Below are 18,461 nucleotides of genomic sequence, written 5' to 3' on the forward strand. Positions count from 1 at the left end.
TGATTATTTTACCAGAATGACAGCATAACTATAGCACAATTCGTATTAACAATTCAAATGGCTACAACTCTGAATCGATGGAACAGCAAAAGAATAAAGCTCACAAAAAAAAAAAAAAAAAAAAAGCAGAAATCAATATAAATTTTATTGGGCTAAAGAAATCTCTCAACAACTATAAAAAATATTTAATGCTGGACTAAACCAGCTGTTGCAGGGTAAAACAAACTAATTGCTGCAAGTATAAAAATACACTTGTCACCGCTGTCTCATGATTAATATAAACTGGGACCAATATAATACTTCTGTCTGGAGAACTCAAAAAAAAAAAGCAAAAAATGTGTTTCATGGATTTTCTTTAAAATTCTTAATCCAGAGGTGATTAATCTTTAAAGTAAACAGTGAAAAATAAGCAAATCTCATCCTATTTAATTAATGTTACAGAACATTGCCAAGTTACTATAAAAATACACACAGTTATTATGAAAAAAAATCGTTATTGCACAGATGACAAAGAATTTTTATTTTTTAGGATAATTACACACCTAGCATTTCACAGCCTCTGAGGCCAGAAGTAGTTGTCCCTTTTTTAATGACAAAATAGAGTAAAAAATCAGTGCCATAGAAATATTGAAGCAGTTAGTGAGAAGGAGAGTCACAGAAGAAAAAAAAAAGCCATCTTAGATTAAAAAAATTATAGGAAAAATTAGCCATGCTTCTGCTTTGGACCTAGTAACAGTTGTTTGTTAGGGGAAAACAGAAAATCTCCCTCGTGTTTGAAGGGGGCTATGGAAAAAAAAATAAGATTAACAGATCTACCTGGTAGGGATTGAGATATGACAAGCATCAAGTCCCCCTGTCCTTCACAATGTACAAACTGCAGTTTTATCTCAGGTTTATATGCTGGCACCACACTGATTTTTTTAATCATCAAACCACAGCTCCCAGCCATGCTTTCTAAAAGTCCTTCCCAGCAACAGCCTAATGCAAACAGGTGATTCCCATGGAGAACCCAAGATACACACACACACCCCAAAGAAAATCTACCAGGAAAATAACTATGCCAGGACATGGGCCTGAGAAGACTTGTGAAATAACTGAACTTGACAAAGAGCTTACTAAAAAGGGTCAAAGAGGTCTGAGCACAGAACCCTAACACAGAAGCTCTGTTAAACCCTAAATTCACATGATTAGCTGTTGGGGAAACTTGACCAGGAAATAGTCTGTCAGCCTTTATGAGTCTGGAGATGGAGCAAAGGCAAGCCAAAGAAACTGGGAAATGCACTAAGCCAAAATGCAAGGGAGAAGTCATGGTCAGAGGCCATGCTGAGGAGCAGAAGACTCAAAAAGCAGGTTACCCAACAAGCCAAAACAGAACAGAATTACAGCTTAACTATACCAAAAGCTCCCCATGTTACTCGTAGTTCCCCAGATATGTACCTATTTTTAAAACATGGAACAGCTGCAACTAGGAGGAAAAAAAAAAAAAAAAAAAAAGGACTAAAAATATTTGGTTTGGTTTTGTGGTTGCTTCCCCCCCCCCCCCCTCTTTTTTTTTTTTTTTTGTCTGTTTTTGTTTTTTTATTAAAAGGAATTAAGCTGCCACATTTTCATGTTATTTTATTTATTATTTATGGCTCAGATCAGAGACTTCATACACATGAAATCCACTACAATATCGGAACACAGAATAAAATTACAGTTAGCTAATGCAACAGTACCCACAGAAATTATTTCTAATTAGTTGACATAAATACAGTGGAATTTGTGGTAATGCCAAATTATTTCTTGTCTTCAATTTATAACATTAAAGAATATGTCACACAAACTAAAAAAGTACAAATGTAGTGACACACTAAGTCAGTGAGGAAAAATTCATATATTTGGCACAGGGTAAAATGTCATTTAAGGTCACAGGTTCTGCTGACCTAGCTTATGGGGTTTGCAGTCACAGAGGCAATCGACAGCCTCCAGCTTCAGGGCTGGTTGCCTGTGTAGAGTTCAACTTGCTTGGTGGTTGACTTGTCTAAAAAATTAGACCCCAAAGGAAGGGAACATTTGTTTTTAAAACTTGTGACTGAATTATATGTATAGATTAAAAATGGACTGAAAAACTTCAAGGCCAACCCCTGCCATGAAGGTGTAGTGGGGAACATCAGAGTGCAGGTTTGGGGCGATAGCAGAAGCCCTGGAGTGAAAACTAAATAATATGTATCTAAATTGTAAAAACATCCCATTTTGATGAAAAACACATTGGAGACAACACAGAGGTGTAAAAGAGAGTCACAATTCCTGCAAGGAAGAATAGAAAGAGGCTTGTTCATCACATCTCCCTGGTTAAGGGTGCTGTGCCTGACCAGCTGTGTTACCTATCTGTAGCAGATGCTCCTTGTCCTTGGAGAGGAAGAGAAGACGTTGCTTTTTGATTTGCCATTCACTGCATCTTTCTGCTGCAGATTCAACCACATGTAGACACTCCACGTGTGAGCCAAGTGGCTTACCAGTCATCTTTGATTTCATACCAGTTTGTAACACAAGAAAGGATTTTACCACTGGCTGAGCTGAAATAATGCCCTGAAGCTTCTTCTAAGAGAAAACACCTCCAGATGATTTCCATGAAAAGCTAATGGATTTAGCAGATAAGCTGAATGCCCATTTTCCAAGGCTGACAATGCAATAAGCAGCTATTGAGTAAAGAAGACTAGCAAAAGAGTTCCAGTTCTGTGCTCTGAAATGAGATGTGATCCTGCAGTAAGTTAACTGGGTAAAGGACTGGACTCAATGTCTAATGATCTATGCCTTGGTTGTCAATACCCTATTTAAGTAGTTGCTCTGCTTCTTTTGAGCTGTTTACTGATGGGAGCTGACATAGCTGACATGCACTGCTGATGTATTTTAGCCATAGCCCAACCTTCCAAATTCCCACCACTCTCAACACGTCTGCTAGAATTTGTCAGCTCCTTATCGAAATGACTTTTGTAATTCTTTGGTTGCTCAGTGGGTGAATTTGGGGGGCTGATTTTTATCAAATTTCTAGATGCTTTTTTATATTCTAGACAAGCTAATATTTATAGCTCTGTTTATGAAAGTATCTATAGTCTGTGCTGTAAAATGCTTATATTTAGTAATACTTTCACCTGCAGAAGAACACTTTTCCACTGGCTCACAAGTAAAACTCCTAAAGCACAAATTGTCAAAATCACTCCCTGATCTTTGCAATCCATGCGGGTGACATACATTCTCTGAAGGGCCAAAGTCAAGGCACAGACATTCTTTCACAGTCACCTGCAGTCCCCTGCTGATACATGTGGGTTTTGAAAGCCTTTTCAGCATGGGATTGTCATTAGCAGAAAGCTGGTATTTCATTTATTGTTTGACTAAAACTGTATCAGAAATTGAACTGCTAAATGACTTGCATTTTCTCAAACACTGGATTTGTTACGTTAAATATATGCCCTCTGCATTTCTTATGAATTCTTATTTCTTAACCAGACTTATGCAGCAATTCTCAGATATTGCCAGCTTTCGCTGCTCCTTTGATTGCTCCCATCAGCACACGTCTGTCAGTCTGGATAGTTGGGAAGCCTAAAGATGTATTTGGAAATGTGAAGTGGGAGCTGATTCCTTTCTTCCTGCTAAATGTCTTCAGTATTTAAACATGACATCTACTTGTTTGGAAGAAATTGCTTTCCAGTGATAGGTTTTTAGATGTAAATAATTTATTAAATAGATGAAATGCCAGAAATGAGTCTTTATAAGCACACACTACATTTCTTGCATTTTACTGAAACAATAATTCCTGTTACTGTGTACTAATAAATTTCCAAGCAGTCTTGATGTCAAGATATATGTGAGATATCACATTTCACTTTATAACAGAGTATTGTTGTAATTTATTTAACTAAATTTATTCAAGCAGGAAGAGAACAAGATCTAGCCAGCAATCAAACTATGGATTGGGATGGTGTTCAATTCATATTCTAAGGCATATTTGATATAATTTGATACTGATTAAGTTCTTTTAAAAAGTCTCCAAACATATAAGTGCCTAAAGATAACTTAGTCGTAAATTAAATAATGAATAGTATATCATGTACAACAAAGAAAATTCATCCTAGCTAGTATCAGATTTGTATGCCCCTTGGATTCTTCATACTGTGGTTCATAAATTCCTTTTAGTCTTGATTAGAAAATATGGATAATCAGGCTATCATTCCACGTGAGGATTGTAAAGGGATGTTCCAGTGCCATCTAGTGGCTTTTTCATATTAATAATACATTTTCCCTCTTCCATGACAATTTCCAGTTTATAATTGTAATCAGAGAATACTTCTTTTTACTGACTTGCTTACTTCTTATCTCATCGTTCACATATAAAGATATCGGACACATTACCTTTAAAATGATTCTGTTGGCTTGATGTATGTACATACTATTTCTGTGCAAACTGGGATAAATATCATGCAGAGTGGGAATATACCAAACTTTATTACATACAAGGAGGAGGAATCATACTGTGAGGCTGAGATCAATAAGCCAGGCAGGCTAAAACACATCTTTTTGGAAAGGACACAGCTTTAGTTTGAGGACTTCGAGAGGGGAGATGCATCAGACCTGTTCTGCTGACTAATTGGCACACTGATCTTTGTATAATTGATAGTTCAAATGTGTCAGCTGATGCTTCTAGCACGTTTCTTCTTCAGCCTTTTCCTCTGAGATTAAAAAGTCTTTTAATACCTGGTATATTCTCCTTGTGCTACTACTTCTGTGCTGCAATCAAGTTACCTTTCAGACTCTTTTTTGATAAGCTTAACAAATTGCATTCTTCCTGTCCTTCACAGTAAGGCATTTTTCCAGTGCTCAGATAATCTTTGTAGCTTTTTTCATACACCCTCTCCATTTCTTGCACTGTTAGAAACACTGACACCTGACTTCCAAGCAATATTCTAGTGCTGGCTTCGTCAGTGCTTATATAAACATAAAATTGCCTTCTCACTCCTACACGCTGCTTTCCTGAATAGATTTACAGATTCCTGTTAAGCCTTTTTACCTCAGACGTCACATTTCAAGTTTGTGTTGACTCAGTTCTTCAAGATGATTTATAAGCACTTTTCAAAGTTGCTGTTTTCCAGAACAGTGCTCCCTGCCCTGCCCCAACACTTCTAACCTTGGTTATTTTCAGCTGTGCAGCTCTGCACGCGTATGCATTACAGCATTAGCTAATTGCATGGGTTCTGTTTGCCAGGCTATCCGTGTTACTCGGTGTGATGGTCTTGTCACCACCTTTATCTATCCTGCTGTCAGTCTTGGTGTCATCTGCATATTTTATCAGCGGTGAATTATGTTTATGGCCAGGTTATGCATAAAACTGTAGCATCACCTTTGAGCAGTCTTCTTTGGAAGACAGAATTGTAAACAGCCTCACTGGATGATTAATCCTCTCGGGAATTATTTTTCAAAACCATCAGTTTCAGATTTCAGTCATTGATTATAGACTGTATGTGCTAGGGTGCCACTTATTTTAGATGAACAGTAGTATTTTGTGCTAGCTGAATGTCTTCTAGCAGCTAAGGCATATGATATCTATGCAGTATGATTACAGCTGTTCTATCTCAAGGAGCTAAATTAGGTCTATTTTCTATAAATTCATGCTGCTTTGTATTAATTGCATTCCTATCGTTTAATTCTGTAACACTGCAATCCCATGCTCCCTCCCACTCTTCCACCTGGAGCTCAAGTCAGGTTAACTGGCCATTTAGCTAAAAGTCCTTTTCAAATACTGGGGAGCTATTCATAGCTTTCCAGCTTCTGCAATTTCCCCAGCAGTCCCAAGTTAATTTCAGAAGAGGTTGGTGTATGTGAAATGCCTCAGTCAAAGATGTTTCCTTCAAGGATTTTTAGGTGCAAATGATCCAGACACGATCATTTTAAAAAACTCATTCCTAACAGATGTCTAACTCCTCCCTTACTTAGCAATGAATTCAGTGGAATTTAAACATTTCTTTCTGAGCACAAAACAGAAACAATATATTGACTCTCTTTGTCCTTTCTGCATTGAGTAACCAAAGTATTAATCTACTGGAGGGTGCATTTTAAAAGTTTTATTTGGGAATACTGCCCCCAAAAAATAAAGAAAATTCACTTGTAAGATATAATTTTTCACTCCTCTAAAGTTCATAAGGTAAATTTACAGCCACACCTGCCCATCACGTAAACGTGACAGTGAAGCCATGTTATAGAACCAACCAGTGCTGGTTCTATAAAAATAGTCCCTTACCGAAACAAAAAAGTATTTAGCTCTTTTAGAATGGGGAACATGTTGCAATTAGTCCATAGAGAGAACAGCTATTAACAGATTTTTAATATTTCTGGGTATGAAGTTAAGTACACATTCTTTATTTTTTGAGCAAGGACAAATATAGGCAGTATTAGAGAAAGTTCTGCAGCACAGTAAGCTAATTACCTGTATATTTTCCTTATTGACACAACACTTTAGTAGTGCTAGAAAGTTAACAGCAATAGTAAATATCAACTTCACAAACTTCTTTTTAAAGGAAATGATGATAATATCCACTTGTGACTGAATTCATTAGTAGAGGCAAAATGAGGGTTATGATATTAAATATAAAAACAAACAAACAAACACCAAAGCCCTTTGTAAATGATCAGAATGTTTTATGTATATTATTTTGTTTATGAAATGCCTATGTCATTCAAGAAAGCCTACCAGACCTACCTTTAGAAAAGGTCGTTTCTTGATAGAACTAGAATGACTAAAGTAACAGCTACACACTAAGAAACAGCAACATTTGCTGTTTAGTCTGTACTTTTCTTCATTAAGAGCAGCATGCCAATACCCAAGATCTTAGAGATTTACTGTGGTTTTACACCTCACAGCACAAGACAATCTACTGTGTTTTTCCAAATAACACTACAAATATTAATAGGGTGCTGATACAAACCAGCCACTGTTCATTCATATAAACCCACAGCAGGAGTGTAGGTGGGTATTGTTGTGCTAGGGGAATGATTACTATCTCGAAATTACAATGTGCACATGAGAAAAATAGGCAGATAAAGTATGGAAAGCAGTGTGCTATTTACAGAGGGCTTAGAGGTAGAAGAACAACTACATTCTATTTCTTCTGTTAATAGAGAGTTATTACTGTAGTCAATAAGTACATCAGCAAGATTAATCATTCAGAGGAATTCATTAATAATAAAGACATCATATTGTACAATGCTGTTGCACTGAAGCATGAATTGCACTAGGTGGTAGTATGAACATGCGCCTCATTAGGAAATGGTCTAGGATTAACTATAATAGTTGTGATACTCATTATAAAATCTGCAGTGTTTTGTTGTTGTTTGTTTGTTTTTTTAACCAGAAATACTATACTGAGGAAAATATACTGAATACAACAGTAAATGTCAAAAAGCAAAGGGATTTTTTTTTTCAGATGTTAGCTTCCCAAAAAGAAAGACAACACAACCTTTTCTCTTATTGAGGTCTTCTATACCATCTATACATCTACAGCTAGATACGTAAGATGTATCTTAATGCTTCCTTAATCCTAACAGGATACATAAACAAGGAGGACACCAAAGCATGAATGGGTTATAGTCCTTTTTTTCTCGTCCCTTGATACTTTTTTGCTCCTTCAGAAAGACTTTTCCATGATGACTTTTAATCAGCCCACTTATTTTATGGGTCTTTGCTTTTATGTGTGCTTGCTTCTCTTGCCTGTACACAGGAAGTTTTCTAGGCATCTTCCAGATGCTCCTGCTAAGATTTTTCAAACTCGTCCACTAGAAAGAACCAGCTATAAGCTCAGAAGAGTGCACTAGATTTTGAAAACCTGTAGGACCCAACAGTGGTTCCAGCATTCCTCTCTTGCAGTGGCTCAGTGTCACCACACAACTGCAGCACCTCCTGATGAGGTCCAGACACTATAGAGCAGGACCCTGGATGCTACCATGCATGCATGCAGCAGCCAGACTGCTGCAACAGAACACAACACCAGGTTAAACTCATAGGGACAGACATAATATAAAAACGATCACCTATAAATTTAGAGCATTTGTCTTCATTTATTTATGGCATCTGGAAGTGAACCGGTGCCCCACAGCACAGACAGATTACATGGCATCACAGAAGAGCTAAAAATCTCATTTCAGGCAAAAGCAGGGAACACAACCACATCATGAATGGGGTAGGAGGACAAGAGATCCTGCAGGGAGGCTACAGAGTTACCCAGAGCAGAGCAGAGCTGAGTGCATCGTAATGATGCTTACACATAAAATGCAGCAGAGGAATGCTTTGCAGGTGATGTGTAGGAAGGAGGCAGGTGATGGGAGCAGGCACCAAGCTCAGGTGCTAGGTCTAGGAGCGGCATAGTAAGAGGAAGGACAATGCAGGAGAGGTGAACAAACAAATCACAGCTGACATTATTGGCTCAGGAGTGACTGGGGCAGTACAAGGAACATAACAAGGCTGCAAAACCAGGTAGAGAAAGAGCTATGTTAATTTGCTTCCCTTAGGTCACAAGCTGTAAAGAAAATCATCAATGAAAAAAATGCCTGCAAACTATCAGCGAAAGCTATTTATGAATATCAGCTGACATCCATCTCTGTGTCACACTCAGACATATAAACCATAACTCTGTCCCCTATGCTAGAAGCAGTGAAAATAAACACTCATCCGATCATTATATACTCTTAATCATTTCATCAAACAAAATAGCACAAATACTAAAAATAAAAAGACTACAGTGAGAAGGTTCCTTCTCAAGTTTCCAGGGAAACTACATTAACCAATAGATTAATGAAAATCCCTTACACAGTTGCCTCCAACTATATGTTCAATACGATTCTGTAAACCAAATGATTCATCCTAATGCTTCCCAGAAAATACTCAAGCAAATACAAGAAATCAGACACTTGGAGATCATATTACTCTGGGTCTGATTTATTCCTGTTGAACTGAATGCACAGAGCTTTCAAACCCTTTGAGTATTCCAGTTCCATAAATTGTAATTTTCTACTCAGATAGAAGATACTGGTATATGTCACTTGTATGCATACACTTGTACATGCCACATCAGAAATCTCGAATGTTCTGATGCAGATTTCTATCCTAGACCCTAATAACAACATGCAACAGCCATTTGTGGATATATAACGCATGGCTTTGTGCAAATATTGCTATTTACTTGCCAACCTTCCTAGCTTTTATTTTATTTCTAATGTGGTGCTTCAGAATGCGACCTTTGTTGAAGGGCAGTTTTGTTTTCAGTCAGGCTCTGCTTCACTACTAGAGAGGTAGCTTACAGGGAAGGACTCTTTCCCTTTCCCTTTTCCTACCCCCTCCCCTTTTCCTTCAAGTTAACATAGAATTTCTTGTTGCAATTTCTTCAAGGAAATAAGGCATTACAATTTTATTATTCAGTCTTGAGAAGAAGGAAAGTATTACTCATCTAATTTAAGGCTTAGTTCCAACTCTCCAAAAAACTCAGCAAGCTCTAACTTTTCATATATTAGAATGCAGGTATAAACCAGAATACATTTCACAGAAGGACTGTCATAAAGCAGTAAATATGAAGTGACAAAAATACCAGGCCAGTTGTCATCTCTGATTCCTTTAAAACCTTCTAAGAGGCGCTGCAGCGTAGTTTTACCTACAGAATCCCATTACCTCCTGACAGCTAATGGGGTGGGCAGCAACGATGGCTGTCAACTGTCTCACACTTTGCTTAGGCAGCAATGACTGCTGTCAACTGTCTCATACTTTGCTTGATTCATTACTCTTGGTGTCTGCTTCCCCCCTTCCTCCTGTTGATTTCAGCTGTTCGTTGCATTGGGATCAAGATCTTCCCACCCCACATCTCTGTAGTGCTGGCCTCTAGGTGCTGCTGAGATGCAAGTGTCTGGCAATAGGATGATGGAAATGATACTATAAAATGAAGTTGAAAGGTGAATGCAAAATTACCCTCAGTTTCATGACACTCTGTATTAACATATGAGACTTCTTCCTCCGCATAAATATGTACAGGTGCTTGTTGATCCTGTCCTGAGTAGATTCTTAAACTGTAATCAAGCTTATTAGCTTCACAGGAAGCTCACAACACATTTCAAGATCCAAATGGTCAAGTTCAATTGACAAGAGAGTCTGAGTAATACATCTACTACGCTTTATTATAATTTCTAAACTTTCATTAAGTGTTTCACTATTTCAGACTCCTAGATACTGTTTTGAAATTATATTCTGATAATAAAAAGTACTTGTAAGTGAATTTTAAGTAAATATTTTAAAGCATTTTCCCTCTAGGTAGCTAAGAAATTGGTCTGAAAATGCCATTATTAGTAAAATGATATCTCCATGGCAGTCCCAGCATTTCACAGTCTCTGAATCCCAAGGAGTGCCACCAGGTCTTAGATTGTGGAGCTAATGCAGACTCCAGAGCTGAGAATGTCTGGCCTAGCCGCTCTTGCTCTAACTTAGGAGGATGAGATGCAAGTATCTTAACATAGTATTCATGCAGGCCTAGGCATGTTGCACTTTTTCTTCAAGCAAAGGTTCCTAGGAATATCAGTAATGCAAACTGAGTATAATATTACAGTGTATTCCCAGTGTAACCATCTCATACATTTAACTTATCCCTCCTCAAAACATCATCTGGTGAAAGCACCATTTTCAGTCATTAAATGCCCTCTTAGCACAAGAAATTAGGAGTCCAAGTTTGCACCACACTAAAGCAAGAGCATTTTCAAGTCAGCTATTTATATACTAACTATACAATGCAACTGGAAAAGTGATGTTCCTGGTAATTTACTTTCAATTATATTGTTAAAATGTCCGCATATATCAGTCTAATGGGAACTAATAAGATAATAATAAACGCATTGTCTAGAGGCTATGTTATTTTAAGGCAATAATGAAATAGTGATGCTGCTCTGCAATGCAATGAAAGCTGTTTTTTTTCTTTAGATTTAAAGAATGGGGCCGTCTGTGGTGCACCACACGGTTCCCTTCCCAGCTGACTACGAAGTCTTCCAGTTTCTGTCTCAGTATGGGTATGGAGGGTTGGTTTTTTGTTTTGTTTTGTTTGTTTGTTTTGTTTTGTTTCCTCTGTGTGTGTGTGTGTGAAGGTTAATGTGTGATGGGTCTCAACCACATATACAAGTGCATTGCCAGAGCATGGACCCCAGCCTGGGAACCAGGACACATTCCTGGGGCTGATAGTATAAATGAATCATCACGTGTAATTAGGGGTCACAGTGTCTTTGCAAATCAACTGAAACTGTGGGTAAAGATGCTGGTATTTGGATATCAACCCACCTAATTTTAGATGGCTGCGTCAGCTATTCAAGGAGCCCTCCAACAAAATGAGGCCATGATTCTACTCACAAAGAAATCATTGTCTTTAAGACTTATTATCCTTATTTATTAACTCTCTTACAGTATAAAGTGCATCAGTTTGAGCTGTATGAACATCTCCAGCAAAGACTGGCAGATCTTGGGCCTAGTTTTTTCTGCTCTTTCAGCAACCTAGACCATTCGTCTGCTTGTAGCTCCAACACAATTTTACATTTCTGAAGTCATTCATTGTTAGTTTTTCTTTGTGGATAAGGCACAAGGAATGTTTCATACATGAACAAGGTCAGTTCTGGGAGATGTTTGTTATAACTGAGCACCACACATGCCATGGCATTTCAGTCCATGTGAGCAGTGCTCTTGCACATGCTCCTCGGAGGCCAAGGGCTGGAGCTGCTACCCTGTGGGTGCCAGAGCTCCCTGTAATTTACATAAAGGCAGGAGGGATTGTGTCACTACAGGAGACACACGTATAATATTCTCCATCTTTCTACAGATTTGGTAGTTGTCTGAGGACAATTCTCTGCTTTTAAAAAATTTCATGTCAATGATGTTAAAAAGTATGCCCAGTCAATCCCATTTATGAATCACATAGACTCTCACACAGAGTTCAGTAAACATGTTAAGAGGAAGACATGTAGACTATGTGGAAGAAATAATAATTTAAATAATTTAATGTTCAGGGGTTTGTTAAATATTCCTGTGGGATATGAGAAAAGTTTCAGTGACAAAGTCCTACTGGAATAAAGGCTACAGCAGAGAAAATCTGTAAAGGCAAAACCAAGGACTCTTAAAGTGTTATTTCTACTATATTTAAGAGTTCATACCACTGGACATACTTACAGTTATTATGACAATGAAGTTATACTAAAAACGCTAAAAAGACCTTTAGTTTTACCTAATGACAGAACAGTAGAGGTTGGAAGGCAGCCCTGGAGATTACCTGGTCCAGCCCCTACTCACACAGGGCCACCCTACACAGGTTGCCCAGGACTAAAAATTCCTTGTTGCCTTCATTTTGTGTTCTACATTGCAAATTAAAGAAGAAAAAAAAAAAAAAAAAGGATTTGCTTTATTTGCTTACTCCACCTGATAAATGTCATGCTTTATTGCAGAGAGAAGATTATTACTTTAAGAAGTCAGAGAATCATCGAATATCCCAACTTGGATCACCCACAAGGATCATCGAGTCCAACTCACAATGGTAAGTGCAAAGTGATAGCATCTAGATGAAGGCCATGGAAAACAATAGCTTTGAAGTGTGTGTTTTCAAGGTTTCAGAGAAACAAAGGAGCTGGTTTTCCTAGAACCCTTGAAACTGCCAGCGATGAGGACTGCATTTGATTTCTTCACCAAAAGCTTGGCCAGCACTGTCCCTAGGCCTCCTGCAGCCGGGGGTGACGGCACGGGCCTCATGCAGAGCCTTGCCTGGATCAGTGCTGATGCAGGCTCTGATTGCTGCTGTACCACTGGTAGCCACAAGAAATAGGAAAACCTCTGGCTGCCAAACCTGACCTGCCTGCCTGGCAGCTCATTTTCATCCCAAATGGCTGCTGGAGCCTCCAGGAGCGAGTGCTGGCCTTGGCCTGGATGCGGTCAGATTCCATTCAGTGCATCTGCTGTGCTGATGGGTAACAAAGGGTCTGGCATGCTGGCCCTAGAAGCGAACCTGCAGCTTATCCACATAAAGGACTTTGTCGTAGTGCTGGCAGCAGTCCTGATCAGTCTGGCAAAGTCTGCAGTAAATTCCTAAGCTACCATGGCTTGTCCTGCTTGCAGCTTTAGCCTCTTGTGAATGTTGATAATTCCAGTTCGGGCCATTAAACGATTTATATCAACCTTAACCAGCCAAAACTGCAGTCTGACTGGTAGCAACAGAAAGCAGATAATTGTTGCTTATCACTAATATAGTAAATAACAATAATCAGGGCCACCTGCTCTGCATACACCAAAACTGCACAAATCATGGCCGGCATGTCCATGGCAGTCCCTGCGTCCTCTCTCCTGGTGAGCCAACAAGGATGTGCACATGAATGGTGCAGAGAACATCTGAGCTGAGCAGTGCCTCCAGGAAGCCAGTACCTGCTCTGCACGCACGAACGGACTGCCCATTGCACCTCTGACACATCCATAACGAGGGAGGGGACAACCAAGGGCTTACATGTATCTTCTACTGGAATGTTTTATCCTTCAGTCACAGCTTTTAAAATGCAATTTATAAAAACGCCTAGATAGCCATTTCTTTTCATAAGGTTTAACTGTCAGATAAGCATAAAACACTCACAGCTCTATGAAACTTAAGACCTGCCTACTGCAATAATTTCCAAGTGATGTTTCAGCAGCGCGAAGCTCACACATAAACCAGTCCTAAAGGTTTTAACTCTTTAGTTCCTCAAAGTTAGTATTTAATATCCATCCAGTAATAGATCACTGAAATGCTACTGAAATCTGACTTTTTTTTTTTTTTCCAGATATTTCTGTGCACCTCAAATACAAACTACAAATGTATACACGCTGAAATCAATGCTGAAATGCTGGTTCTGCCCTTGCTCATTGAAATCTATGGCAAGAACTTCAGCTGACTTCAAAAAGAGGGGGTGTTGGGCTCACGTTATGAAATATTCCAGTTAAACTTCTTTAGATCTAATCAGTGGAGTAATGCCTCTATATATTGCATGATGACTGATTGCAGCATTCCACTCCCACATTCCATACACTTAAAATGACTTTGTGCTTTGTGGTCATGCCTTGCAATTCTCATTTGGGATGGCCCTTTTCAACACTGTATTTAAATATTCTTCTCTGATCCTCATGGCTGGAGGATTCTTCATAATTTTGCAAAAGTCTGTGTTTTCTTAACTTCAAAGCCTTAAAGGCTTAAGTTCAAAGGCTTAAAGCTGAAAAGGTGATACCAAATGTTTTTGAAGTCATTTTGAATGCGATACTAATCTAGTTGGCCTATAAAACAAATAGATGCCAGTGCATGATTTACGGGAAGATGCTGGAAATTACTTTTCTTCAGCGTCTTCCCTGTATTGACTGGCCCCTCTCAAATGAGTGTTGATAGATCTTCCTAAAACAGCAAAAGGCATAGGTAATACGTCTATTAAAAACTGATTTAATCTCAAAGCTCTCCAAATTCAAACTTCCTCTCCAAATGAGACACAGAATAGGGACATACACAAACCCATGGTGCAGGATAAAGGATGCCAATAAAAACAATATATATTTTTATTAAATTATTACATGGATTGCCAAATCACAAGTAGTTGAGAACTTAAAGACAGGGACACAAACATAGCAGCACCTTTGCATAAGCCTTCTGTACTTGACTGAAGTTAGAGGAAGTGCAGTAGAACAAAAACATCACTTGCGAAATAGCAACCAAACCCGAATAAACCAGGCCACATACAACATAAAAAGGATGTGAAACCACTTTGTAATTATACTAGGTGTTTCTATTTAAAAGAAGCTAACGGCTTTTAGAAATTAATATAATTGTATGGCTCTATCATTATTTTTTATACTTGGTGGGTTCTGTTCCAATAATTACAGTTGCAATGGTTTGAGAAAAGTGAGATATTAAAAAAGCTGATTAAGATTGAAATGCACAGGCAATCTGGTAAGACACTAGAATACACAGAATGACTGTGTCTTTATCGTTAGTATCTGGTCTTTCAGAAATAAATACATCAGAAGTTTTCATCAGGATACAGAAAATAACTCAGCCACCCTGAAAGTCGATGTTACTTGTTTAACATAAAACTGGACTTCCTTAATTTCAAGCAAATAGCAGTTATAAAGAAGTCACACATTCTTCCTAAAGGCATAGCATTTCACTAAATATGCTAACAGATAGAGACTTGTCCCAATTATCTCATAAAGCGTAGCCTCCTATTTTACTAATAACCATCAACTTTAATTAACACATTTAAACATTCAGAAATATAAAATCAAAGGCATTGATCTATAGCATCTATTCCACCACTTCATGTAAACCTTAAACCGTGTAACTAAATTCATCATGATCAATTACAATTCATTTACCACGCCTTCTGTGGGGTTGTCAAAAAGAGTTACGCTTTGAATCTTTATTCCATGCTTTTCCGTTAACCTGTGAAATCCATTTTATATGGTATTTGTCTTTCTTTAACATAATTTCTAACTTTCAACAAGTACAAACATAATAGTTTCAAGCCAGATGGCTGATGAGAGAAAGAAAGGAATGTCAGTTGGTTAGGAAAATGCCCAAAAGTTACTCATCTCTTTCATTATTTTTTTTCACTACAGATAATTAATCTACATCTTGAAATTTAGATCAACACATTTCGATGGCCTCATGCCTTAAAACACCTGCTAGAGGAAATACTAACTTTTCTATTTTTATCACCTTATTCAGTTTCCTATTTTGTCCTTTTAAACTCCATTCATTGATCAGAATGTGCATCAAGCACAAGTGTTATAGCACAGAAATTATGCAGAATTGCCTCACTGTTAATTCTATTTGCAACAAATTAAGACATAACTACTGGAAGAAATTTATTATGTTTATTAAGACAAAAAAAAAGTCAGATCTCGCCAGGTGTAAATCAGCCTGTTGAATCCAATCGATGACCTACTATATCTGTTTCAAATGCATAGCCTAGACTCTTACAATCTGCAAGTAACTGCTGTAGACAAGCACAAACAATTACTAATCAGCTGATTATTGGCAATTGCATCATTGTTATGTGAAAATAATAAGACACATGTCCTCAAGCTTGATATTCACTAATGCTTCTTGAATTCTTTCCTCTTCTAAGCTATTCCAGGGAGAGGGTTATTTTAACAAATTGAAACTCTATGCATATGATTTTTTTCCCCAATCTAAATCTGCTGTTAGTGAATTTTACCAAAAGGAAGTTACACAGTTCTAGGACTAAAAGCAGATGCTTATCTCTGCTCTCCGACATTGACAGGGTACAGGTCTCAAGCTTTCTAGGAGCTCTAAACTGGCACTGAATTGAATATTGCAGCATGATAGTGGGATGTTTCAGACATTCCCAGATATGCCAGATAAATCCAGGACAGACCAGGCTATATAGAACTTTTTCATTTAGACTGTAAAAGGACAGATGAACCTCAAGGGAATGTTTCCTGCCATATTCTTTGTGAACCTTAATCATTCCTCACCCAATGTTTCAGGAATGCTGGTGTTGTAGTTAACCCAGCTGGAAGGCTAGAAAACTGAGACATACAGACTCATATTGCTGTGAGGAGAGCAAATAGGAACCAATGCTCTTAAATAACTTCATCACTTTATTTTAATTACTGGGGAAAAACTTAGGAACATTACATTAGGAACAGATCTTATCATAGAATGGCTTGGGTTGGAAGGGACCTTAAAGATCATCTAGTTCCAAGCCCACAATGAAGTATGGCATCTATGGTATCTTCAGGCTGACCTCAAGAAAAAAAAAAACATGAGCTTCCATCAGAGGTACAAATAAGTCACACAACAGAGGTTAGTTTAAATGGTATTAAAATACAAAGCAAGTGCAACTTAACATATGGTGCACTCTCTCTAGCTAAGATGTATTTTATTCTATGAGTGATCCCAATGGGATTAGCATCAATGAAGCTGGATCATAATGAAGCAACAGCAGATATAAAGAATAGTAATCCCCTCAGCAGCATATTACCTATTTCAGCAGCCTGAATATGTATTTCAACAGCCAAGCAGACTGGAAAGAATAGAAATGTACTTAGTGATATTTCAATTTTTATTCAAATGTCTTACTTCCTTATAGAAGTTCTTACAAATGATGCACTGGAAAAAAAAAAAAAAAAAAGTGAAAAAAAAAAGAGTGACCTTTACATTACTGTTATCGTTAATAATAAACACTACTCATACATTATCCCAAACTTCCACAGTGTGCAGAAGTAGGTAGGTAAGTCCCTGCCCAGAAAGTTCACCCTCTGGGTTAACACATGACAGGATGACAGGTGGGTGCAACTGCAGTTGAGGAACAAGAAGACAAAAGTAGCATAAGCAGCTCTACACAATAACTTACATGAATTATCCCTATTTCCTTTATATATCCCTATATTTCCTTATATATCCCTATATCCTTTTCATTTATTTTCTTTTTTCTTTTTGATAATTTATATGGAGCGCACCTCTTCACAGAATTTTCCATCTTATGGATGTTTCAACAGAAGGGTGTTTTCACGAGATTACATAAAGCAGGATTTGAGCTGCAGAAAGAAACTTCTACCTGTGGCCACTTTTTCTCTTAAGAAAGCAAAAATTCATTGACAATACTTCAAAGCGGAAAGAATCCCATACTGGTAATGGAAGACAAAAGAGAGATATTCACCTACTCTGGCTGAGTGGAACAAGCAGTCATTTCCCACCTCTTCTGAAACATGAGGGGAAAAAAAAAAAAAGTCAGCTTGGAAAAAAGATGGAGGCATAAATGAGGTCTACGAAACAAACAGTATCATGGAGAAGGCAAATACAAATGTCTTGTTAATTTTCTTCCACACTAGTAGCAGGGAGCATGAAATAAAGCTGGCAGTTGCACATCTCAAAACAAGCAAAAGGAGATGTTTCTTCTCAAAGCTGCATGATTACAAAGAGCAACCGCTTGATACAGGATGCTGTGTATGCTAAAAGGGTGTGTGAGTTCAGGGAAAGCTCAGACAAACTTCTATAGGATGAAACAGCAGAACTTTCTGGCTTGCTCCTTCCTACATAGGTCCCAAATAACACTGAAGTAGTTAACCTAGTTACAGTGCTAAGAGTTGTAGAAGCTGACGTGGAAGTGCTGACAACTGACAATGGTGCTGAGCTTTCCCGGTATTAGTAAACTAGCATGAAAAACCCATTTCATGCTTGTCTGCTGGAGACAAATACAAAGATGCCTTGCTCTCCCAGTAACCTTGTTTTCAACTCTGGCTGTGGTGTCTCACTGAATGCAAAAAGTTCACTAAATATCCATTTCACGTTCCAAGAAAAGCCAAGTTGAGCTCCAGCTGATGCTCAGTACTAAATAGAACAATGATTTATAAGGACTTTACAGTTCACAAATTTGTAGCTAGGATGTGA

At 38.0% G+C, this 18,461-nt stretch overlaps 1 protein-coding gene across 1 annotated transcript in view; it reads right to left on the reverse strand.

The window, feature by feature from the left end:
• GFRA1 (GDNF family receptor alpha 1) overlaps nucleotides 1-18,461 on the reverse strand; it is a 263,680-nt gene that overhangs the window by 192,521 nt on the left and 52,698 nt on the right. The window lies entirely within an intron of this gene.

The sequence above is a fragment of the Anas platyrhynchos genome, chromosome 6 (genome assembly GCF_047663525.1).
Source record: "Anas platyrhynchos isolate ZD024472 breed Pekin duck chromosome 6, IASCAAS_PekinDuck_T2T, whole genome shotgun sequence".
NCBI lineage: Eukaryota > Metazoa > Chordata > Aves > Anseriformes > Anatidae > Anas > Anas platyrhynchos.